The sequence below is a fragment of the Rana temporaria genome, unplaced genomic scaffold (assembly GCF_905171775.1).
Source record: "Rana temporaria unplaced genomic scaffold, aRanTem1.1, whole genome shotgun sequence".
NCBI lineage: Eukaryota > Metazoa > Chordata > Amphibia > Anura > Ranidae > Rana > Rana temporaria.
This window is the reverse complement of record NW_024404519.1, coordinates 44,204-68,135: the sequence shown is the minus strand read 5'-3', so window position 1 is coordinate 68,135 and position 23,932 is coordinate 44,204. Positions and strand designations below refer to the sequence as shown.

Sequence of the window (23,932 nt, the reverse complement as noted above, 5' to 3'; positions counted from 1 at the left end):
CTGACTAAATCTAGGTGTTGCTGTATAGGTAACTTGATCAAGTAGTGGCATTTGGCAAGAAAGTGACAGACAAGAAGCAATGAAGACAAAGACACAAGGGTTAAATGCCAGTTTATTATAGCACGGAACCGAGTTTAAGCAAGAAACATTGTCAGCAGCAAGCAACAAGAACACACAAAACAAACAAGTTGGATGATGTTCCAGTTAAATCTATTTTTTGACACTGCGTAAGAGAGGGGTGCACCGGTCCTGGAGGTACTGCAATACCAGGTCGATGCGTGGAGTGGACAGAGCAAGCTCTTCTTCCATCTCCCTGTTCTAAAAATCCATTTAATATATGGTCCCCAGATAGGGGACGTATCAGATATTAAACTGATAAGAACAGATTTTTTTTTTTTTTTTTTTTTTTTTTTCTTTCTTTTTTTCGAACTTTTCAGACTGAGTATCTCCGCCAAACTTTGTATCTCACTAGTTCTCCAATGAAAACTTTAGAAAACACCTCCGGCTTTAACTCCGTCATCATTATAGTTCTTTTGTAAAAAATCTTTAAACACACATAAAATAACATATATGCATCTAACACTCCTATTTCCATACAATTATCAACTATTCTATCCTACTCTTTTAACCTTCCACCACCTACACCTTCCATCTACTCCTTCTCCAAAAATCAGAAGCCTCCTCCGCCCCCATTAACTTCACATCCCATAGATACACAACATGCAGTTTTGCCAAACATAAATTCACACAATCATCTGCGGATAAACGTACATTTTTCCTCACATATAAACATCTTGCGTCCCAAATCACTTCTTTCATTATACAGGAAAACACCCATACTCTTCTTTGAGTTCTCTTACATCCTTTTATTTCACCAAACATCCATATTTCTAAGGAATTTAATCCTACTCCCAGAACTTCTTTGAAAAAGGGATCAAGCTTCCTTCTTAATTTGGTTACAAACTTGCAGTCCCAAAAAACATGATATACTGACTCCATTGAAGCACATCCATCCCTCGGGCACGTCTCTTCTCTACTTAAATCTCGTGTTTTTAGGAAATATTTAGTCATCAAACATTCGTGGAAAGTTTGCCAAGCAATTTCTTTTTGTCTATTAGACACGCCTCCCCAACTCATTTTGCTCCAAACTCCTTGTGCTACTTTAGAAGGAAAATTAAAGATATTGCAAACCGTCTCATCCTTTCTCAACCATCTCAGAAGCTTAACTTTATCTGTAGATCCATCATCCATCTGGTTTAACCTATTCTTCTCAAAAAAACTTTTCAATTTTAAATAAAAAATAGGTACAATAAAAGCCTTTGGTTTGGTCAAATCGATTTTGCACCAGCCCCACTTTGCCATTTCCCAGCCAGCCAAGTATTTCATCATTTTTGCGGTTCTATTTCCACTCCTAAATATTTTGAAACAGTTTAACCAATAATGCATATCCAGAAATATTCTCAAGTCAGGGACATTGTATCCTCCGTTTTTACATTCTTTTTTGATTATTTCTCTCCGCACCCTCTCCATTTTAGAGCCCCAAAAAAATCTACACATGTGCATTTCAAATCTTTTACACCATGCGTTATTTGGTGGGAATACTACTGAAAAAAAGAGCATCAGAGGAAGCAATACTGCCTTAGAAATCAACACTTTTCCTGTTAATGTCAATCTTCTCAGTTTCCAAAACTCAATTTTCTTCTGTACTTTTTCAAGGGCCTTCTCAGCATTAACTGTATTTACAAGATTTTTTTCAAAGTGAACACCCAATACTGTTATCGATTCCGTTTTTGGGATCTTCTCAGATCGCACATTATCCATCCCACTTAAGTTACACAGCTGGCTCTTCTGCCAATTTACTTTTAGACCAGACACATTTGAAAATAACCTCAGTAACAAATCCACTCTATTCATGTCAGACTGATTCCCACACAGGAATCCCATATCGTCCATGTAACATAATGATTTTATTTTAGTACCATCTCCTCCTGGTAGAAAAAAACCTTTCATCACTTTGTCTGTCTGGACATATCTCAACAAAGGCTCAACAACGCAAATAAACAAAATAGGGGACAAGGGGCATCCTTGTCTAACCCCAGACAAAATATCAACCGTTGGTGACAATCTTCCATTCACCAATATCTGACTTGTAATCCCAGTGTATAGGCTCCTTAGAGTGTTCACCACTGCACTCGGGATCCCAAGACTCAGCAAGCAAGAAAACAAAAATTTATGAGAAACCTTATCATAGGCCTTCTCCAGATCAATTCCAGCCACTGTCAGAGCTTCATTATTCGATTGTAAATGGGATATTAAATCTCTCAACAAAATTAGACCATCAGACATCCTGCGTCCTGGGACCGCACATGTTTGCCATTCTCCAACCATCTTCCCTATTACTTGTCTCATCCGATTTGCAAATATCTTGGCATAGATCTTGTAGTCACTATTCAATAAAGTAATTGGACGCCAATTTTTAATTTCTCTTCGATCCCCTTTCTTCTTAAAAATTAAAGTAATCAAACCTTCTTTCATAGATTGTGATATACAATTCTTCTGTCTGCAAAATTTTAATACTTCGAGGAAATGCTTTCCTAGCACGGGCCATCCAAATTCAAAAAATTCTACCGGCAAACCATCTCTTCCCGGGGTTTTGTTTCTCTGCATGCTTTTGACTGCATCCAAAAGTTCAGGTTCCGTAATCTCATAATCCAACATTTCTTTATCCTCTGGGTTTAAGGCATCTTCCAGCACTTGACAGTATTCTTTTATTTCACTAATTTTTGTATCTTCTTTACCACTATATAAGTCAGTATAGAAATCTTTTACTGCTTCTTCAATTCTTGTTCCTGTTTCCACCTTCCCCTCCACCAACACGGCCGCCATGGTACTCTTTGGACTAAGCACCTTTTTGAAAAAATACCTTGTGCATTTTTCTCCTTCTTCCATATCTTTAATTTTGGCTTTAAACAGTATTTCTTTGCCTTTTCTTTTTAGTTCTTCATTCCTCTTTCCCCGAACTTTTTGTATTTCTTCGTCCACTTCCAGTCCCAACCTTTTACATTTATATAGGAAGTGTAGTTGTTTTACAGTTTTAACATTTTCTTCTCTCCTCTCCCGGGCTTTCCTCATTCCTATCTTTTTAAAGAACTCCGCCATCTGTTTTTTAACTTCATCCCACCAGATTAGCACATTATTAAAATTATTCTTCTTGGCCACCAATTTTTCAAAAAACACTACAAACTCATTATATATCTCTGGGTCTTGTAACAGTAAAGTATTCAATTTCCAGACTCCTTTACCAAAAGCCATTTGTTGATCCACCTCCACTCTACAGCTTAAAGCCACATGGTCAGAAAAAGACACCTTATAACTCTTGCATCTATGAATGTTCACATTTCCAGTCACCAGTATATAATCTATTCGTGATTTACATGTTCCCTTATCAGAGAAGTAAGAAAAGGCTTCTTCTTCACCTCCCACCTCCACCACCACATCTTTCAACTTGAAATCAGTTACAATTTCATTTAGGTTTTTTGACGTCACATCCAATTTTTGTTCACCAATTCCTTCTCTATCTTTCACAAACCGAATTAAATTAAAGTCACCTGCCACAATTGTAGGGGTTCTCCCAACTAAATGTATTCTTAGTAAGTTCAATAATTCTTTTCTCTCATTTTTATCAGCATGAGCATATACGTTAAATAATCTAAATTTAGTCCCATGATGTTCCATATGGCACAACAGCAGTCTCCCAGGTACAATACATTCATATGATAGTATCTTTATATCTCTATTTTTGCACAATACACCCACTCCTTCATTGCGGGACACACACAGTGGAGACCACACACAACTTCCAAACCCCCATTCTGATTGTTCAGGATCATATTCCACACAACATTCTTGAAGACAAAACACATCCACATCAAGATTTTTTAGCTCGTCAAACACAGCCCTTCTCCTCCATGCTGAATTTATACTTCTTACATTAATAGTACTTATTGTAAGCACCATTATTAACCAAAAAAATATGTCAGCCATAATACTTTCTTAAAGAAAAACTACGGTCTTTGCTCTCTTGCATTGAAGTATCTCCTTACATCCATAGGAGAACCGGCAGAATCAGGAGCAAACTCCGATCCCCCGTGAGTGGGTATTACTAGGTTCCCACTTTCCTCCCCTCCTTCTTCACCTCTAAACCTTTTAGAGGACAACTCCTCATCTTCTCCAGATGATCGCACCACACCTTGACCACATGCAAGGCTTCCACTTTCTTCATCCATCTCCTCTTCATCCTCTTCTTCATATTCCTCATCTTCATCCTCTGCCTCGCTGGAAGATAGTCCACTTAGAGGACCTGGTAAGGGGACTGAGGCTGCATCTGTATCACAGCTCCCCACCACTACATCCTGATCAGTTGTTGTACCTGTGTCCATTCCATCTTCTCCAGTTTGACCCACACCTTGCTCAGTGTCCACGATAGGAGGGGCAGTACCACCAACAACCACTCCTTCTGCTGAAGTGGCTCTGTCGGCTTCCTGCTCCACTCTCGCTTCATCCACATCCTTGCAAGATTCAGAACTCACATTTTTTGGTTTTTCAGGCTTGCCAACAGGACCCACACTGTCATTAGATCCTGAACTAGCTCCCCCTTTTCCCTGCGATGTTGTAGCTTGCTCCTTTTGGCCACCCGCCTTATCTCTGTCATTCATCATGTCCGAAAAAGCATAAGCCTTTTTAACATTTACGTATGTCTCACATTGGCGCGCTAAGTGACCTGACTTTTGGCAAATGTCACACACCCTAGATGCCCGACATTGTGCTGCTTGATGCTCTCCTCCACAAAATCTGCATCTCATTCCGAGTTTACATTCAGCCTTAGTGTGGCCATACTTTAAACAGTTCCTACAGTACATGGGTTGACCAGAGTAGAACAGGAACCCTCTTTCTCCTCCTACTGTAAATACAGCCGGAGGTCTCTTTACACCTCCAATGCAGCTGGGATCATCTTTAAGACGTCCTACAAACCGGTATTTACCAGACCAAATCCCATACTTGTTTTTCACTTTTTCTCCTCCTCTTAGTTCATCACAATATGTGAGTAAAAAAGCTCTTACCAAAGAGATGTCCGCAAACGGATTATAAAGATGTACCGTTATTACTTTCTCTTCCTTCTGAAACATTGGAAACGACTTAAACTTCTTCACCACTTTATCTTCACTTCTTGCTCTCAATCCTTCGTACACATTCCAGCAAACCTCAGAGGAAGTGAAAGTAACATCATAAATGCCTTGAGAAGGGAAATCCTGAAGACACAATATCTCGCTCACCTCTATATTAAGAGTCTCCTTCAACAGATCCACGACAACCTCATGAAGAGTCACTTCAGCTCCATCTTTTACTCTCAAACGAACTGTATCCCGTAGCCCGTAGTTGGCCATTCTGCCCACGGCAGGAAGACGATTTCTCCGATCCCGGAGCCCGGAGGACCCGGACTCCGAATATGCAAAATAGGAACGCCCTTAAAGTTCAGATCCGAATCCGCATTCAAATCCAGCCGATCTCCACTCGTACACACTAGACAGCGACCTACCCAATAGCAGCAAAAAATGCAACCCTAGGGAAGCATCTTAAGGCCGAGTAGGTCTGGTGCCAGATGTTACCTAATGGCTCAGACACAAGATCTTCGCCAAAAGGCCGAGAAGCGATAACCCAATTATTCTCTGTTCCGAGCGAGCGGCTTTCTGGCCCCACCGGAGGGCTCGCTGAGAGTTGCCCGTTTGCCTGTACCCGGCAAGCGCCCTTCCCCCCAGTCTAGGCTGTCCGGAGGTGTGAATCTTCAGCCAGACGGGTGTCGCTGGTCTACAGGCCTGACCCCCTGTCTACTGGACAATCCACCCCTTTCTGACACCTGCCCAACACTGCTGGAGCCCAGTCATGACCCTCAGTCATCCCAAAATAAGAATTGCACACGTTCAGGTGCTTGTCGTTGCTCCTCGTTCACGTTCAACAAGGAAAATCATTTGCATGGGCCGGCCTCCTAGTTAGCATAACGTGGACTTAGTTAACATAACGTGGAAGAAAATCGAGGGCCACTAGAGGGAGTCAAAGACTAAGGGATCCTCCGGATAAAAATAAAAAACCCTTGCCACAGCAGACTTTTCTAGCTAGCTGCTGCATGCAGCAAGGCAGACAGCAATGGAGCAAATTCAGCCCCCTTTTTTGTCAGCAGAGTAGTCACTGCTTATCGAAGGCTTCATTTTGGGCCTTAGGAAAGAGAGAGCGAGGAGTAGAACACTAGCTGACTTGTCGAAAATTGGATGCCCTGACTAAATCTAGGTGTTGCTGTATAGGTAACTTGATCAAGTAGTGGCATTTGGCAAGAAAGTGACAGACAAGAAGCAATGAAGACAAAGACACAAGGGTTAAATGCCAGTTTATTATAGCACGGAACCGAGTTTAAGCAAGAAACATTGTCAGCAGCAAGCAACAAGAACACACAAAACAAACAAGTTGGATGATGTTCCAGTTAAATCTATTTTTTGACACTGCGTAAGAGAGGGGTGCACCGGTCCTGGAGGTACTGCAATACCAGGTCGATGCGTGGAGTGGACAGAGCAAGCTCTTCTTCCATCTCCCTGTTCTAAAAATCCATTTAATATATGGTCCCCAGATAGGGGACGTATCAGATATTAAACTGATAAGAACAGATACTACACTTGATCTTAGCCAAAAGGCCGAGAAGCGATAACCCAATTATTCTCTGTTCCGAGCGAGCGGCTTTCTGGCCCCACCGGAGGGCTCGCTGAGAGTTGCCCGTTTGCCTGTACCCGGCAAGCGCCCTTCCCCCCAGTCTAGGCTGTCCGGAGGTGTGAATCTTCAGCCAGACGGGTGTCGCTGGTCTACAGGCCTGACCCCCTGTCTACTGGACAATCCACCCCTTTCTGACACCTGCCCAACACTGCTGGAGCCCAGTCATGACCCTCAGTCATCCCAAAATAAGAATTGCACACGTTCAGGTGCTTGTCGTTGCTCCTCGTTCACGTTCAACAAGGAAAATCATTTGCATGGGCCGGCCTCCTAGTTAGCATAACGTGGACTTAGTTAACATAACGTGGAAGAAAATCGAGGGCCACTAGAGGGAGTCAAAGACTAAGGGATCCTCCGGATAAAAATAAAAAACCCTTGCCACAGCAGACTTTTCTAGCTAGCTGCTGCATGCAGCAAGGCAGACAGCAATGGAGCAAATTCAGCCCCCTTTTTTGTCAGCAGAGTAGTCACTGCTTATCGAAGGCTTCATTTTGGGCCTTAGGAAAGAGAGAGCGAGGAGTAGAACACTAGCTGACTTGTCGAAAATTGGATGCCCTGACTAAATCTAGGTGTTGCTGTATAGGTAACTTGATCAAGTAGTGGCATTTGGCAAGAAAGTGACAGACAAGAAGCAATGAAGACAAAGACACAAGGGTTAAATGCCAGTTTATTATAGCACGGAACCGAGTTTAAGCAAGAAACATTGTCAGCAGCAAGCAACAAGAACACACAAAACAAACAAGTTGGATGATGTTCCAGTTAAATCTATTTTTTGACACTGCGTAAGAGAGGGGTGCACCGGTCCTGGAGGTACTGCAATACCAGGTCGATGCGTGGAGTGGACAGAGCAAGCTCTTCTTCCATCTCCCTGTTCTAAAAATCCATTTAATATATGGTCCCCAGATAGGGGACGTATCAGATATTAAACTGATAAGAACAGATACTACACTTGATCTTAGCCAAAAGGCCGAGAAGCGATAACCCAATTATTCTCTGTTCCGAGCGAGCGGCTTTCTGGCCCCACCGGAGGGCTCGCTGAGAGTTGCCCGTTTGCCTGTACCCGGCAAGCGCCCTTCCCCCCAGTCTAGGCTGTCCGGAGGTGTGAATCTTCAGCCAGACGGGTGTCGCTGGTCTACAGGCCTGACCCCCTGTCTACTGGACAATCCACCCCTTTCTGACACCTGCCCAACACTGCTGGAGCCCAGTCATGACCCTCAGTCATCCCAAAATAAGAATTGCACACGTTCAGGTGCTTGTCGTTGCTCCTCGTTCACGTTCAACAAGGAAAATCATTTGCATGGGCCGGCCTCCTAGTTAGCATAACGTGGACTTAGTTAACATAACGTGGAAGAAAATCGAGGGCCACTAGAGGGAGTCAAAGACTAAGGGATCCTCCGGATAAAAATAAAAAACCCTTGCCACAGCAGACTTTTCTAGCTAGCTGCTGCATGCAGCAAGGCAGACAGCAATGGAGCAAATTCAGCCCCCTTTTTTGTCAGCAGAGTAGTCACTGCTTATCGAAGGCTTCATTTTGGGCCTTAGGAAAGAGAGAGCGAGGAGTAGAACACTAGCTGACTTGTCGAAAATTGGATGCCCTGACTAAATCTAGGTGTTGCTGTATAGGTAACTTGATCAAGTAGTGGCATTTGGCAAGAAAGTGACAGACAAGAAGCAATGAAGACAAAGACACAAGGGTTAAATGCCAGTTTATTATAGCACGGAACCGAGTTTAAGCAAGAAACATTGTCAGCAGCAAGCAACAAGAACACACAAAACAAACAAGTTGGATGATGTTCCAGTTAAATCTATTTTTTGACACTGCGTAAGAGAGGGGTGCACCGGTCCTGGAGGTACTGCAATACCAGGTCGATGCGTGGAGTGGACAGAGCAAGCTCTTCTTCCATCTCCCTGTTCTAAAAATCCATTTAATATATGGTCCCCAGATAGGGGACGTATCAGATATTAAACTGATAAGAACAGATACTACACTTGATCTTAGCCAAAAGGCCGAGAAGCGATAACCCAATTATTCTCTGTTCCGAGCGAGCGGCTTTCTGGCCCCACCGGAGGGCTCGCTGAGAGTTGCCCGTTTGCCTGTACCCGGCAAGCGCCCTTCCCCCCAGTCTAGGCTGTCCGGAGGTGTGAATCTTCAGCCAGACGGGTGTCGCTGGTCTACAGGCCTGACCCCCTGTCTACTGGACAATCCACCCCTTTCTGACACCTGCCCAACACTGCTGGAGCCCAGTCATGACCCTCAGTCATCCCAAAATAAGAATTGCACACGTTCAGGTGCTTGTCGTTGCTCCTCGTTCACGTTCAACAAGGAAAATCATTTGCATGGGCCGGCCTCCTAGTTAGCATAACGTGGACTTAGTTAACATAACGTGGAAGAAAATCGAGGGCCACTAGAGGGAGTCAAAGACTAAGGGATCCTCCGGATAAAAATAAAAAACCCTTGCCACAGCAGACTTTTCTAGCTAGCTGCTGCATGCAGCAAGGCAGACAGCAATGGAGCAAATTCAGCCCCCTTTTTTGTCAGCAGAGTAGTCACTGCTTATCGAAGGCTTCATTTTGGGCCTTAGGAAAGAGAGAGCGAGGAGTAGAACACTAGCTGACTTGTCGAAAATTGGATGCCCTGACTAAATCTAGGTGTTGCTGTATAGGTAACTTGATCAAGTAGTGGCATTTGGCAAGAAAGTGACAGACAAGAAGCAATGAAGACAAAGACACAAGGGTTAAATGCCAGTTTATTATAGCACGGAACCGAGTTTAAGCAAGAAACATTGTCAGCAGCAAGCAACAAGAACACACAAAACAAACAAGTTGGATGATGTTCCAGTTAAATCTATTTTTTGACACTGCGTAAGAGAGGGGTGCACCGGTCCTGGAGGTACTGCAATACCAGGTCGATGCGTGGAGTGGACAGAGCAAGCTCTTCTTCCATCTCCCTGTTCTAAAAATCCATTTAATATATGGTCCCCAGATAGGGGACGTATCAGATATTAAACTGATAAGAACAGATACTACACTTGATCTTAGCCAAAAGGCCGAGAAGCGATAACCCAATTATTCTCTGTTCCGAGCGAGCGGCTTTCTGGCCCCACCGGAGGGCTCGCTGAGAGTTGCCCGTTTGCCTGTACCCGGCAAGCGCCCTTCCCCCCAGTCTAGGCTGTCCGGAGGTGTGAATCTTCAGCCAGACGGGTGTCGCTGGTCTACAGGCCTGACCCCCTGTCTACTGGACAATCCACCCCTTTCTGACACCTGCCCAACACTGCTGGAGCCCAGTCATGACCCTCAGTCATCCCAAAATAAGAATTGCACACGTTCAGGTGCTTGTCGTTGCTCCTCGTTCACGTTCAACAAGGAAAATCATTTGCATGGGCCGGCCTCCTAGTTAGCATAACGTGGACTTAGTTAACATAACGTGGAAGAAAATCGAGGGCCACTAGAGGGAGTCAAAGACTAAGGGATCCTCCGGATAAAAATAAAAAACCCTTGCCACAGCAGACTTTTCTAGCTAGCTGCTGCATGCAGCAAGGCAGACAGCAATGGAGCAAATTCAGCCCCCTTTTTTGTCAGCAGAGTAGTCACTGCTTATCGAAGGCTTCATTTTGGGCCTTAGGAAAGAGAGAGCGAGGAGTAGAACACTAGCTGACTTGTCGAAAATTGGATGCCCTGACTAAATCTAGGTGTTGCTGTATAGGTAACTTGATCAAGTAGTGGCATTTGGCAAGAAAGTGACAGACAAGAAGCAATGAAGACAAAGACACAAGGGTTAAATGCCAGTTTATTATAGCACGGAACCGAGTTTAAGCAAGAAACATTGTCAGCAGCAAGCAACAAGAACACACAAAACAAACAAGTTGGATGATGTTCCAGTTAAATCTATTTTTTGACACTGCGTAAGAGAGGGGTGCACCGGTCCTGGAGGTACTGCAATACCAGGTCGATGCGTGGAGTGGACAGAGCAAGCTCTTCTTCCATCTCCCTGTTCTAAAAATCCATTTAATATATGGTCCCCAGATAGGGGACGTATCAGATATTAAACTGATAAGAACAGATACTACACTTGATCTTAGCCAAAAGGCCGAGAAGCGATAACCCAATTATTCTCTGTTCCGAGCGAGCGGCTTTCTGGCCCCACCGGAGGGCTCGCTGAGAGTTGCCCGTTTGCCTGTACCCGGCAAGCGCCCTTCCCCCCAGTCTAGGCTGTCCGGAGGTGTGAATCTTCAGCCAGACGGGTGTCGCTGGTCTACAGGCCTGACCCCCTGTCTACTGGACAATCCACCCCTTTCTGACACCTGCCCAACACTGCTGGAGCCCAGTCATGACCCTCAGTCATCCCAAAATAAGAATTGCACACGTTCAGGTGCTTGTCGTTGCTCCTCGTTCACGTTCAACAAGGAAAATCATTTGCATGGGCCGGCCTCCTAGTTAGCATAACGTGGACTTAGTTAACATAACGTGGAAGAAAATCGAGGGCCACTAGAGGGAGTCAAAGACTAAGGGATCCTCCGGATAAAAATAAAAAACCCTTGCCACAGCAGACTTTTCTAGCTAGCTGCTGCATGCAGCAAGGCAGACAGCAATGGAGCAAATTCAGCCCCCTTTTTTGTCAGCAGAGTAGTCACTGCTTATCGAAGGCTTCATTTTGGGCCTTAGGAAAGAGAGAGCGAGGAGTAGAACACTAGCTGACTTGTCGAAAATTGGATGCCCTGACTAAATCTAGGTGTTGCTGTATAGGTAACTTGATCAAGTAGTGGCATTTGGCAAGAAAGTGACAGACAAGAAGCAATGAAGACAAAGACACAAGGGTTAAATGCCAGTTTATTATAGCACGGAACCGAGTTTAAGCAAGAAACATTGTCAGCAGCAAGCAACAAGAACACACAAAACAAACAAGTTGGATGATGTTCCAGTTAAATCTATTTTTTGACACTGCGTAAGAGAGGGGTGCACCGGTCCTGGAGGTACTGCAATACCAGGTCGATGCGTGGAGTGGACAGAGCAAGCTCTTCTTCCATCTCCCTGTTCTAAAAATCCATTTAATATATGGTCCCCAGATAGGGGACGTATCAGATATTAAACTGATAAGAACAGATACTACACTTGATCTTAGCCAAAAGGCCGAGAAGCGATAACCCAATTATTCTCTGTTCCGAGCGAGCGGCTTTCTGGCCCCACCGGAGGGCTCGCTGAGAGTTGCCCGTTTGCCTGTACCCGGCAAGCGCCCTTCCCCCCAGTCTAGGCTGTCCGGAGGTGTGAATCTTCAGCCAGACGGGTGTCGCTGGTCTACAGGCCTGACCCCCTGTCTACTGGACAATCCACCCCTTTCTGACACCTGCCCAACACTGCTGGAGCCCAGTCATGACCCTCAGTCATCCCAAAATAAGAATTGCACACGTTCAGGTGCTTGTCGTTGCTCCTCGTTCACGTTCAACAAGGAAAATCATTTGCATGGGCCGGCCTCCTAGTTAGCATAACGTGGACTTAGTTAACATAACGTGGAAGAAAATCGAGGGCCACTAGAGGGAGTCAAAGACTAAGGGATCCTCCGGATAAAAATAAAAAACCCTTGCCACAGCAGACTTTTCTAGCTAGCTGCTGCATGCAGCAAGGCAGACAGCAATGGAGCAAATTCAGCCCCCTTTTTTGTCAGCAGAGTAGTCACTGCTTATCGAAGGCTTCATTTTGGGCCTTAGGAAAGAGAGAGCGAGGAGTAGAACACTAGCTGACTTGTCGAAAATTGGATGCCCTGACTAAATCTAGGTGTTGCTGTATAGGTAACTTGATCAAGTAGTGGCATTTGGCAAGAAAGTGACAGACAAGAAGCAATGAAGACAAAGACACAAGGGTTAAATGCCAGTTTATTATAGCACGGAACCGAGTTTAAGCAAGAAACATTGTCAGCAGCAAGCAACAAGAACACACAAAACAAACAAGTTGGATGATGTTCCAGTTAAATCTATTTTTTGACACTGCGTAAGAGAGGGGTGCACCGGTCCTGGAGGTACTGCAATACCAGGTCGATGCGTGGAGTGGACAGAGCAAGCTCTTCTTCCATCTCCCTGTTCTAAAAATCCATTTAATATATGGTCCCCAGATAGGGGACGTATCAGATATTAAACTGATAAGAACAGATACTACACTTGATCTTAGCCAAAAGGCCGAGAAGCGATAACCCAATTATTCTCTGTTCCGAGCGAGCGGCTTTCTGGCCCCACCGGAGGGCTCGCTGAGAGTTGCCCGTTTGCCTGTACCCGGCAAGCGCCCTTCCCCCCAGTCTAGGCTGTCCGGAGGTGTGAATCTTCAGCCAGACGGGTGTCGCTGGTCTACAGGCCTGACCCCCTGTCTACTGGACAATCCACCCCTTTCTGACACCTGCCCAACACTGCTGGAGCCCAGTCATGACCCTCAGTCATCCCAAAATAAGAATTGCACACGTTCAGGTGCTTGTCGTTGCTCCTCGTTCACGTTCAACAAGGAAAATCATTTGCATGGGCCGGCCTCCTAGTTAGCATAACGTGGACTTAGTTAACATAACGTGGAAGAAAATCGAGGGCCACTAGAGGGAGTCAAAGACTAAGGGATCCTCCGGATAAAAATAAAAAACCCTTGCCACAGCAGACTTTTCTAGCTAGCTGCTGCATGCAGCAAGGCAGACAGCAATGGAGCAAATTCAGCCCCCTTTTTTGTCAGCAGAGTAGTCACTGCTTATCGAAGGCTTCATTTTGGGCCTTAGGAAAGAGAGAGCGAGGAGTAGAACACTAGCTGACTTGTCGAAAATTGGATGCCCTGACTAAATCTAGGTGTTGCTGTATAGGTAACTTGATCAAGTAGTGGCATTTGGCAAGAAAGTGACAGACAAGAAGCAATGAAGACAAAGACACAAGGGTTAAATGCCAGTTTATTATAGCACGGAACCGAGTTTAAGCAAGAAACATTGTCAGCAGCAAGCAACAAGAACACACAAAACAAACAAGTTGGATGATGTTCCAGTTAAATCTATTTTTTGACACTGCGTAAGAGAGGGGTGCACCGGTCCTGGAGGTACTGCAATACCAGGTCGATGCGTGGAGTGGACAGAGCAAGCTCTTCTTCCATCTCCCTGTTCTAAAAATCCATTTAATATATGGTCCCCAGATAGGGGACGTATCAGATATTAAACTGATAAGAACAGATACTACACTTGATCTTAGCCAAAAGGCCGAGAAGCGATAACCCAATTATTCTCTGTTCCGAGCGAGCGGCTTTCTGGCCCCACCGGAGGGCTCGCTGAGAGTTGCCCGTTTGCCTGTACCCGGCAAGCGCCCTTCCCCCCAGTCTAGGCTGTCCGGAGGTGTGAATCTTCAGCCAGACGGGTGTCGCTGGTCTACAGGCCTGACCCCCTGTCTACTGGACAATCCACCCCTTTCTGACACCTGCCCAACACTGCTGGAGCCCAGTCATGACCCTCAGTCATCCCAAAATAAGAATTGCACACGTTCAGGTGCTTGTCGTTGCTCCTCGTTCACGTTCAACAAGGAAAATCATTTGCATGGGCCGGCCTCCTAGTTAGCATAACGTGGACTTAGTTAACATAACGTGGAAGAAAATCGAGGGCCACTAGAGGGAGTCAAAGACTAAGGGATCCTCCGGATAAAAATAAAAAACCCTTGCCACAGCAGACTTTTCTAGCTAGCTGCTGCATGCAGCAAGGCAGACAGCAATGGAGCAAATTCAGCCCCCTTTTTTGTCAGCAGAGTAGTCACTGCTTATCGAAGGCTTCATTTTGGGCCTTAGGAAAGAGAGAGCGAGGAGTAGAACACTAGCTGACTTGTCGAAAATTGGATGCCCTGACTAAATCTAGGTGTTGCTGTATAGGTAACTTGATCAAGTAGTGGCATTTGGCAAGAAAGTGACAGACAAGAAGCAATGAAGACAAAGACACAAGGGTTAAATGCCAGTTTATTATAGCACGGAACCGAGTTTAAGCAAGAAACATTGTCAGCAGCAAGCAACAAGAACACACAAAACAAACAAGTTGGATGATGTTCCAGTTAAATCTATTTTTTGACACTGCGTAAGAGAGGGGTGCACCGGTCCTGGAGGTACTGCAATACCAGGTCGATGCGTGGAGTGGACAGAGCAAGCTCTTCTTCCATCTCCCTGTTCTAAAAATCCATTTAATATATGGTCCCCAGATAGGGGACGTATCAGATATTAAACTGATAAGAACAGATACTACACTTGATCTTAGCCAAAAGGCCGAGAAGCGATAACCCAATTATTCTCTGTTCCGAGCGAGCGGCTTTCTGGCCCCACCGGAGGGCTCGCTGAGAGTTGCCCGTTTGCCTGTACCCGGCAAGCGCCCTTCCCCCCAGTCTAGGCTGTCCGGAGGTGTGAATCTTCAGCCAGACGGGTGTCGCTGGTCTACAGGCCTGACCCCCTGTCTACTGGACAATCCACCCCTTTCTGACACCTGCCCAACACTGCTGGAGCCCAGTCATGACCCTCAGTCATCCCAAAATAAGAATTGCACACGTTCAGGTGCTTGTCGTTGCTCCTCGTTCACGTTCAACAAGGAAAATCATTTGCATGGGCCGGCCTCCTAGTTAGCATAACGTGGACTTAGTTAACATAACGTGGAAGAAAATCGAGGGCCACTAGAGGGAGTCAAAGACTAAGGGATCCTCCGGATAAAAATAAAAAACCCTTGCCACAGCAGACTTTTCTAGCTAGCTGCTGCATGCAGCAAGGCAGACAGCAATGGAGCAAATTCAGCCCCCTTTTTTGTCAGCAGAGTAGTCACTGCTTATCGAAGGCTTCATTTTGGGCCTTAGGAAAGAGAGAGCGAGGAGTAGAACACTAGCTGACTTGTCGAAAATTGGATGCCCTGACTAAATCTAGGTGTTGCTGTATAGGTAACTTGATCAAGTAGTGGCATTTGGCAAGAAAGTGACAGACAAGAAGCAATGAAGACAAAGACACAAGGGTTAAATGCCAGTTTATTATAGCACGGAACCGAGTTTAAGCAAGAAACATTGTCAGCAGCAAGCAACAAGAACACACAAAACAAACAAGTTGGATGATGTTCCAGTTAAATCTATTTTTTGACACTGCGTAAGAGAGGGGTGCACCGGTCCTGGAGGTACTGCAATACCAGGTCGATGCGTGGAGTGGACAGAGCAAGCTCTTCTTCCATCTCCCTGTTCTAAAAATCCATTTAATATATGGTCCCCAGATAGGGGACGTATCAGATATTAAACTGATAAGAACAGATACTACACTTGATCTTAGCCAAAAGGCCGAGAAGCGATAACCCAATTATTCTCTGTTCCGAGCGAGCGGCTTTCTGGCCCCACCGGAGGGCTCGCTGAGAGTTGCCCGTTTGCCTGTACCCGGCAAGCGCCCTTCCCCCCAGTCTAGGCTGTCCGGAGGTGTGAATCTTCAGCCAGACGGGTGTCGCTGGTCTACAGGCCTGACCCCCTGTCTACTGGACAATCCACCCCTTTCTGACACCTGCCCAACACTGCTGGAGCCCAGTCATGACCCTCAGTCATCCCAAAATAAGAATTGCACACGTTCAGGTGCTTGTCGTTGCTCCTCGTTCACGTTCAACAAGGAAAATCATTTGCATGGGCCGGCCTCCTAGTTAGCATAACGTGGACTTAGTTAACATAACGTGGAAGAAAATCGAGGGCCACTAGAGGGAGTCAAAGACTAAGGGATCCTCCGGATAAAAATAAAAAACCCTTGCCACAGCAGACTTTTCTAGCTAGCTGCTGCATGCAGCAAGGCAGACAGCAATGGAGCAAATTCAGCCCCCTTTTTTGTCAGCAGAGTAGTCACTGCTTATCGAAGGCTTCATTTTGGGCCTTAGGAAAGAGAGAGCGAGGAGTAGAACACTAGCTGACTTGTCGAAAATTGGATGCCCTGACTAAATCTAGGTGTTGCTGTATAGGTAACTTGATCAAGTAGTGGCATTTGGCAAGAAAGTGACAGACAAGAAGCAATGAAGACAAAGACACAAGGGTTAAATGCCAGTTTATTATAGCACGGAACCGAGTTTAAGCAAGAAACATTGTCAGCAGCAAGCAACAAGAACACACAAAACAAACAAGTTGGATGATGTTCCAGTTAAATCTATTTTTTGACACTGCGTAAGAGAGGGGTGCACCGGTCCTGGAGGTACTGCAATACCAGGTCGATGCGTGGAGTGGACAGAGCAAGCTCTTCTTCCATCTCCCTGTTCTAAAAATCCATTTAATATATGGTCCCCAGATAGGGGACGTATCAGATATTAAACTGATAAGAACAGATACTACACTTGATCTTAGCCAAAAGGCCGAGAAGCGATAACCCAATTATTCTCTGTTCCGAGCGAGCGGCTTTCTGGCCCCACCGGAGGGCTCGCTGAGAGTTGCCCGTTTGCCTGTACCCGGCAAGCGCCCTTCCCCCCAGTCTAGGCTGTCCGGAGGTGTGAATCTTCAGCCAGACGGGTGTCGCTGGTCTACAGGCCTGACCCCCTGTCTACTGGACAATCCACCCCTTTCTGACACCTGCCCAACACTGCTGGAGCCCAGTCATGACCCTCAGTCATCCCAAAATAAGAATTGCACACGTTCAGGTGCTTGTCGTTGCTCCTCGTTCACGTTCAACAAGGAAAATCATTTGCATGGGCCGGCCTCCTAGTTAGCATAACGTGGACTTAGTTAACATAACGTGGAAGAAAATCGAGGGCCACTAGAGGGAGTCAAAGACTAAGGGATCCTCCGGATAAAAATAAAAAACCCTTGCCACAGCAGACTTTTCTAGCTAGCTGCTGCATGCAGCAAGGCAGACAGCAATGGAGCAAATTCAGCCCCCTTTTTTGTCAGCAGAGTAGTCACTGCTTATCGAAGGCTTCATTTTGGGCCTTAGGAAAGAGAGAGCGAGGAGTAGAACACTAGCTGACTTGTCGAAAATTGGATGCCCTGACTAAATCTAGGTGTTGCTGTATAGGTAACTTGATCAAGTAGTGGCATTTGGCAAGAAAGTGACAGACAAGAAGCAATGAAGACAAAGACACAAGGGTTAAATGCCAGTTTATTATAGCACGGAACCGAGTTTAAGCAAGAAACATTGTCAGCAGCAAGCAACAAGAACACACAAAACAAACAAGTTGGATGATGTTCCAGTTAAATCTATTTTTTGACACTGCGTAAGAGAGGGGTGCACCGGTCCTGGAGGTACTGCAATACCAGGTCGATGCGTGGAGTGGACAGAGCAAGCTCTTCTTCCATCTCCCTGTTCTAAAAATCCATTTAATATATGGTCCCCAGATAGGGGACGTATCAGATATTAAACTGATAAGAACAGATACTACACTTGATCTTAGCCAAAAGGCCGAGAAGCGATAACCCAATTATTCTCTGTTCCGAGCGAGCGGCTTTCTGGCCCCACCGGAGGGCTCGCTGAGAGTTGCCCGTTTGCCTGTACCCGGCAAGCGCCCTTCCCCCCAGTCTAGGCTGTCCGGAGGTGTGAATCTTCAGCCAGACGGGTGTCGCTGGTCTACAGGCCTGACCCCCTGTCTACTGGACAATCCACCCCTTTCTGACACCTGCCCAACACTGCTGGAGCCCAGTCATGACCCTCAGTCATCCCAAAATAAGAATTGCACACGTTCAGGTGCTTGTCGTTGCTCCTCGTTCACGTTCAACAAGGAAAATCATTTGCATGGGCCGGCCTCCTAGTTAGCATAACGTGGACTTAGTTAACATAACGTGGAAGAAAATCGAGGGCCACTAGAGGGAGTCAAAGACTAAGGGATCCTCCGGATAAAAATAAAAAACCCTTGCCACAGCAGACTTTTCTAGCTAGCTGCTGCATGCAGCAAGGCAGACAGCAATGGAGCAAATTCAGCCCCCTTTTTTGTCAGCAGAGTAGTCACTGCTTATCGAAGGCTTCATTTTGGGCCTTAGGAAAGAGAGAGCGAGGAGTAGAACACTAGCTGACTTGTCGAAAATTGGATGCCCTGACTAAATCTAGGTGTTGCTGTATAGGTAACTTGATCAAGTAGTGGCATTTGGCAAGAAAGTGACAGACAAGAAGCAATGAAGACAAAGACACAAGGGTTAAATGCCAGTTTATTATAGCACGGAACCGAGTTTAAGCAAGAAACATTGTCAGCAGCAAGCAACAAGAACACACAAAACAAACAAGTTGGATGATGTTCCAGTTAAATCTATTTTTTGACACTGCGTAAGAGAGGGGTGCACCGGTCCTGGAGGTACTGCAATACCAGGTCGATGCGTGGAGTGGACAGAGCAAGCTCTTCTTCCATCTCCCTGTTCTAAAAATCCATTTAATATATGGTCCCCAGATAGGGGACGTATCAGATATTAAACTGATAAGAACAGATACTACACTTGATCTTAGCCAAAAGGCCGAGAAGCGATAACCCAATTATTCTCTGTTCCGAGCGAGCGGCTTTCTGGCCCCACCGGAGGGCTCGCTGAGAGTTGCCCGTTTGCCTGTACCCGGCAAGCGCCCTTCCCCCCAGTCTAGGCTGTCCGGAGGTGTGAATCTTCAGCCAGACGGGTGTCGCTGGTCTACAGGCCTGACCCCCTGTCTACTGGACAATCCACCCCTTTCTGACACCTGCCCAACACTGCTGGAGCCCAGTCATGACCCTCAGTCATCCCAAAATAAGAATTGCACACGTTCAGGTGCTTGTCGTTGCTCCTCGTTCACGTTCAACAAGGAAAATCATTTGCATGGGCCGGCCTCCTAGTTAGCATAACGTGGACTTAGTTAACATAACGTGGAAGAAAATCGAGGGCCACTAGAGGGAGTCAAAGACTAAGGGATCCTCCGGATAAAAATAAAAAACCCTTGCCACAGCAGACTTTTCTAGCTAGCTGCTGCATGCAGCAAGGCAGACAGCAATGGAGCAAATTCAGCCCCCTTTTTTGTCAGCAGAGTAGTCACTGCTTATCGAAGGCTTCATTTTGGGCCTTAGGAAAGAGAGAGCGAGGAGTAGAACACTAGCTGACTTGTCGAAAATTGGATGCCCTGACTAAATCTAGGTGTTGCTGTATAGGTAACTTGATCAAGTAGTGGCATTTGGCAAGAAAGTGACAGACAAGAAGCAATGAAGACAAAGACACAAGGGTTAAATGCCAGTTTATTATAGCACGGAACCGAGTTTAAGCAAGAAACATTGTCAGCAGCAAGCAACAAGAACACACAAAACAAACAAGTTGGATGATGTTCCAGTTAAATCTATTTTTTGACACTGCGTAAGAGAGGGGTGCACCGGTCCTGGAGGTACTGCAATACCAGGTCGATGCGTGGAGTGGACAGAGCAAGCTCTTCTTCCATCTCCCTGTTCTAAAAATCCATTTAATATATGGTCCCCAGATAGGGGACGTATCAGATATTAAACTGATAAGAACAGATACTACACTTGATCTTAGCCAAAAGGCCGAGAAGCGATAACCCAATTATTCTCTGTTCCGAGCGAGCGGCTTTCTGGCCCCACCGGAGGGCTCGCTGAGAGTTGCCCGTTTGCCTGTACCCGGCAAGCGCCCTTCCCCCCAGTCTAGGCTGTCCGGAGGTGTGAATCTTCAGCCAGACGGGTGTCGCTGGTCTACAGGCCTGACCCCCTGTCTACTGGACAATCCACCCCTTTCTGACACCTGCCCAACACTGCTGGAGCCCAGTCATGACCCTCAGTCATCCCAAAATAAGAATTGCACACGTTCAGGTGCTTGTCGTTGCTCCTCGTTCACGTTCAACAAGGAAAATCATTTGCATGGGCCGGCCTCCTAGTTAGCATAACGTGGACTTAGTTAACATAACGTGGAAGAAAATCGAGGGCCACTAGAGGGAGTCAAAGACTAAGGGATCCTCCGGATAAAAATAAAAAACCCTTGCCACAGCAGACTTTTCTAGCTAGCTGCTGCATGCAGCAAGGCAGACAGCAATGGAGCAAATTCAGCCCCCTTTTTTGTCAGCAGAGTAGTCACTGCTTATCGAAGGCTTCATTTTGGGCCTTAGGAAAGAGAGAGCGAGGAGTAGAACACTAGCTGACTTGTCGAAAATTGGATGCCCTGACTAAATCTAGGTGTTGCTGTATAGGTAACTTGATCAAGTAGTGGCATTTGGCAAGAAAGTGACAGACAAGAAGCAATGAAGACAAAGACACAAGGGTTAAATGCCAGTTTATTATAGCACGGAACCGAGTTTAAGCAAGAAACATTGTCAGCAGCAAGCAACAAGAACACACAAAACAAACAAGTTGGATGATGTTCCAGTTAAATCTATTTTTTGACACTGCGTAAGAGAGGGGTGCACCGGTCCTGGAGGTACTGCAATACCAGGTCGATGCGTGGAGTGGACAGAGCAAGCTCTTCTTCCATCTCCCTGTTCTAAAAATCCATTTAATATATGGTCCCCAGATAGGGGACGTATCAGATATTAAACTGATAAGAACAGATACTACACTTGATCTTAGCCAAAAGGCCGAGAAGCGATAACCCAATTATTCTCTGTTCCGAGCGAGCGGCTTTCTGGCCCCACCGGAGGGCTCGCTGAGAGTTGCCCGTTTGCCTGTACCCGGCAAGCGCCCTTCCCCCCAGTCTAGGCTGTCCGGAGGTGTGAATCTTCAGCCAGACGGGTGTCGCTGGTCTACAGGCCTGACCCCCTGTCTACTGGACAATCCACCCCTTTCTGACACCTGCCCAACACTGCTGGAGCCCAGTCATGACCCTCAGTCATCCCAAAATAAGAATTGCACACGTTCAGGTGCTTGTCGTTGCTCCTCGTTCACGTTCAACAAGGAAAATCATTTGCATGGGCCGGCCTCCTAGTTAGCATAACGTGGACTTAGTTAACATAACGTGGAAGAAAATCGAGGGCCACTAGAGGGAGTCAAAGACTAAGGGATCCTCCGGATAAAAATAAAAAACCCTTGCCACAGCAGACTTTTCTAGCTAGCTGCTGCATGCAGCAAGGCAGACAGCAATGGAGCAAATTCAGCCCCCTTTTTTGTCAGCAGAGTAGTCACTGCTTATCGAAGGCTTCATTTTGGGCCTTAGGAAAGAGAGAGCGAGGAGTAGAACACTAGCTGACTTGTCGAAAATTGGATGCCCTGACTAAATCTAGGTGTTGCTGTATAGGTAACTTGATCAAGTAGTGGCATTTGGCAAGAAAGTGACAGACAAGAAGCAATGAAGACAAAGACACAAGGGTTAAATGCCAGTTTATTATAGCACGGAACCGAGTTTAAGCAAGAAACATTGTCAGCAGCAAGCAACAAGAACACACAAAACAAACAAGTTGGATGATGTTCCAGTTAAATCTATTTTTTGACACTGCGTAAGAGAGGGGTGCACCGGTCCTGGAGGTACTGCAATACCAGGTCGATGCGTGGAGTGGACAGAGCAAGCTCTTCTTCCATCTCCCTGTTCTAAAAATCCATTTAATATATGGTCCCCAGATAGGGGACGTATCAGATATTAAACTGATAAGAACAGATACTACACTTGATCTTAGCCAAAAGGCCGAGAAGCGATAACCCAATTATTCTCTGTTCCGAGCGAGCGGCTTTCTGGCCCCACCGGAGGGCTCGCTGAGAGTTGCCCGTTTGCCTGTACCCGGCAAGCGCCCTTCCCCCCAGTCTAGGCTGTCCGGAGGTGTGAATCTTCAGCCAGACGGGTGTCGCTGGTCTACAGGCCTGACCCCCTGTCTACTGGACAATCCACCCCTTTCTGACACCTGCCCAACACTGCTGGAGCCCAGTCATGACCCTCAGTCATCCCAAAATAAGAATTGCACACGTTCAGGTGCTTGTCGTTGCTCCTCGTTCACGTTCAACAAGGAAAATCATTTGCATGGGCCGGCCTCCTAGTTAGCATAACGTGGACTTAGTTAACATAACGTGGAAGAAAATCGAGGGCCACTAGAGGGAGTCAAAGACTAAGGGATCCTCCGGATAAAAATAAAAAACCCTTGCCACAGCAGACTTTTCTAGCTAGCTGCTGCATGCAGCAAGGCAGACAGCAATGGAGCAAATTCAGCCCCCTTTTTTGTCAGCAGAGTAGTCACTGCTTATCGAAGGCTTCATTTTGGGCCTTAGGAAAGAGAGAGCGAGGAGTAGAACACTAGCTGACTTGTCGAAAATTGGATGCCCTGACTAAATCTAGGTGTTGCTGTATAGGTAACTTGATCAAGTAGTGGCATTTGGCAAGAAAGTGACAGACAAGAAGCAATGAAGACAAAGACACAAGGGTTAAATGCCAGTTTATTATAGCACGGAACCGAGTTTAAGCAAGAAACATTGTCAGCAGCAAGCAACAAGAACACACAAAACAAACAAGTTGGATGATGTTCCAGTTAAATCTATTTTTTGACACTGCGTAAGAGAGGGGTGCACCGGTCCTGGAGGTACTGCAATACCAGGTCGATGCGTGGAGTGGACAGAGCAAGCTCTTCTTCCATCTCCCTGTTCTAAAAATCCATTTAATATATGGTCCCCAGATAGGGGACGTATCAGATATTAAACTGATAAGAACAGATACTACACTTGATCTTAGCCAAAAGGCCGAGAAGCGATAACCCAATTATTCTCTGTTCCGAGCGAGCGGCTTTCTGGCCCCACCGGAGGGCTCGCTGAGAGTTGCCCGTTTGCCTGTACCCGGCAAGCGCCCTTCCCCCCAGTCTAGGCTGTCCGGAGGTGTGAATCTTCAGCCAGACGGGTGTCGCTGGTCTACAGGCCTGACCCCCTGTCTACTGGACAATCCACCCCTTTCTGACACCTGCCCAACACTGCTGGAGCCCAGTCATGACCCTCAGTCATCCCAAAATAAGAATTGCACACGTTCAGGTGCTTGTCGTTGCTCCTCGTTCACGTTCAACAAGGAAAATCATTTGCATGGGCCGGCCTCCTAGTTAGCATAACGTGGACTTAGTTAACATAACGTGGAAGAAAATCGAGGGCCACTAGAGGGAGTCAAAGACTAAGGGATCCTCCGGATAAAAATAAAAAACCCTTGCCACAGCAGACTTTTCTAGCTAGCTGCTGCATGCAGCAAGGCAGACAGCAATGGAGCAAATTCAGCCCCCTTTTTTGTCAGCAGAGTAGTCACTGCTTATC

General features: G+C 46.1%; 17 non-coding genes and 1 pseudogene across 17 annotated transcripts; all 18 read right to left on the bottom strand.

Moving 5' to 3' along the window:
* Positions 1-233: 233 nt before the first annotated feature.
* On the bottom strand, positions 234-434 carry LOC120922060 (annotated as a pseudogene).
* Positions 435-6,561: 6,127 nt separating this feature from the next.
* On the bottom strand, positions 6,562-6,752 carry LOC120922089. The gene has a single exon (XR_005745055.1). It is a non-coding gene; the product is annotated as a U2 spliceosomal RNA (small nuclear RNA).
* An 849-nt stretch (positions 6,753-7,601) lies between these two features.
* Positions 7,602-7,792, bottom strand: LOC120922088. The gene has a single exon (XR_005745054.1). It is a non-coding gene; the product is annotated as a U2 spliceosomal RNA (small nuclear RNA).
* An 849-nt stretch (positions 7,793-8,641) lies between these two features.
* On the bottom strand, positions 8,642-8,832 carry LOC120922087. Its single transcript, XR_005745053.1, has one exon. It is a non-coding gene; the product is annotated as a U2 spliceosomal RNA (small nuclear RNA).
* Positions 8,833-9,681: 849 nt separating this feature from the next.
* On the bottom strand, positions 9,682-9,872 carry LOC120922086. Its single transcript, XR_005745052.1, has one exon. It is a non-coding gene; the product is annotated as a U2 spliceosomal RNA (small nuclear RNA).
* An 849-nt stretch (positions 9,873-10,721) lies between these two features.
* LOC120922085 lies at positions 10,722-10,912 on the bottom strand. The gene has a single exon (XR_005745051.1). It is a non-coding gene; the product is annotated as a U2 spliceosomal RNA (small nuclear RNA).
* An 849-nt stretch (positions 10,913-11,761) lies between these two features.
* LOC120922084 lies at positions 11,762-11,952 on the bottom strand. Its single transcript, XR_005745050.1, has one exon. It is a non-coding gene; the product is annotated as a U2 spliceosomal RNA (small nuclear RNA).
* Positions 11,953-12,801: 849 nt separating this feature from the next.
* LOC120922083 lies at positions 12,802-12,992 on the bottom strand. The gene has a single exon (XR_005745049.1). It is a non-coding gene; the product is annotated as a U2 spliceosomal RNA (small nuclear RNA).
* An 849-nt stretch (positions 12,993-13,841) lies between these two features.
* On the bottom strand, positions 13,842-14,032 carry LOC120922082. The gene has a single exon (XR_005745048.1). It is a non-coding gene; the product is annotated as a U2 spliceosomal RNA (small nuclear RNA).
* An 849-nt stretch (positions 14,033-14,881) lies between these two features.
* LOC120922081 lies at positions 14,882-15,072 on the bottom strand. Its single transcript, XR_005745047.1, has one exon. It is a non-coding gene; the product is annotated as a U2 spliceosomal RNA (small nuclear RNA).
* Positions 15,073-15,921: 849 nt separating this feature from the next.
* LOC120922079 lies at positions 15,922-16,112 on the bottom strand. Its single transcript, XR_005745045.1, has one exon. It is a non-coding gene; the product is annotated as a U2 spliceosomal RNA (small nuclear RNA).
* Positions 16,113-16,961: 849 nt separating this feature from the next.
* On the bottom strand, positions 16,962-17,152 carry LOC120922078. Its single transcript, XR_005745044.1, has one exon. It is a non-coding gene; the product is annotated as a U2 spliceosomal RNA (small nuclear RNA).
* Positions 17,153-18,001: 849 nt separating this feature from the next.
* LOC120922077 lies at positions 18,002-18,192 on the bottom strand. Its single transcript, XR_005745043.1, has one exon. It is a non-coding gene; the product is annotated as a U2 spliceosomal RNA (small nuclear RNA).
* Positions 18,193-19,041: 849 nt separating this feature from the next.
* LOC120922076 lies at positions 19,042-19,232 on the bottom strand. The gene has a single exon (XR_005745042.1). It is a non-coding gene; the product is annotated as a U2 spliceosomal RNA (small nuclear RNA).
* An 849-nt stretch (positions 19,233-20,081) lies between these two features.
* On the bottom strand, positions 20,082-20,272 carry LOC120922075. Its single transcript, XR_005745041.1, has one exon. It is a non-coding gene; the product is annotated as a U2 spliceosomal RNA (small nuclear RNA).
* An 849-nt stretch (positions 20,273-21,121) lies between these two features.
* LOC120922074 lies at positions 21,122-21,312 on the bottom strand. The gene has a single exon (XR_005745040.1). It is a non-coding gene; the product is annotated as a U2 spliceosomal RNA (small nuclear RNA).
* An 849-nt stretch (positions 21,313-22,161) lies between these two features.
* On the bottom strand, positions 22,162-22,352 carry LOC120922073. Its single transcript, XR_005745039.1, has one exon. It is a non-coding gene; the product is annotated as a U2 spliceosomal RNA (small nuclear RNA).
* An 849-nt stretch (positions 22,353-23,201) lies between these two features.
* LOC120922072 lies at positions 23,202-23,392 on the bottom strand. The gene has a single exon (XR_005745038.1). It is a non-coding gene; the product is annotated as a U2 spliceosomal RNA (small nuclear RNA).
* Between the last annotated feature and the right edge of the window lie 540 nt (positions 23,393-23,932).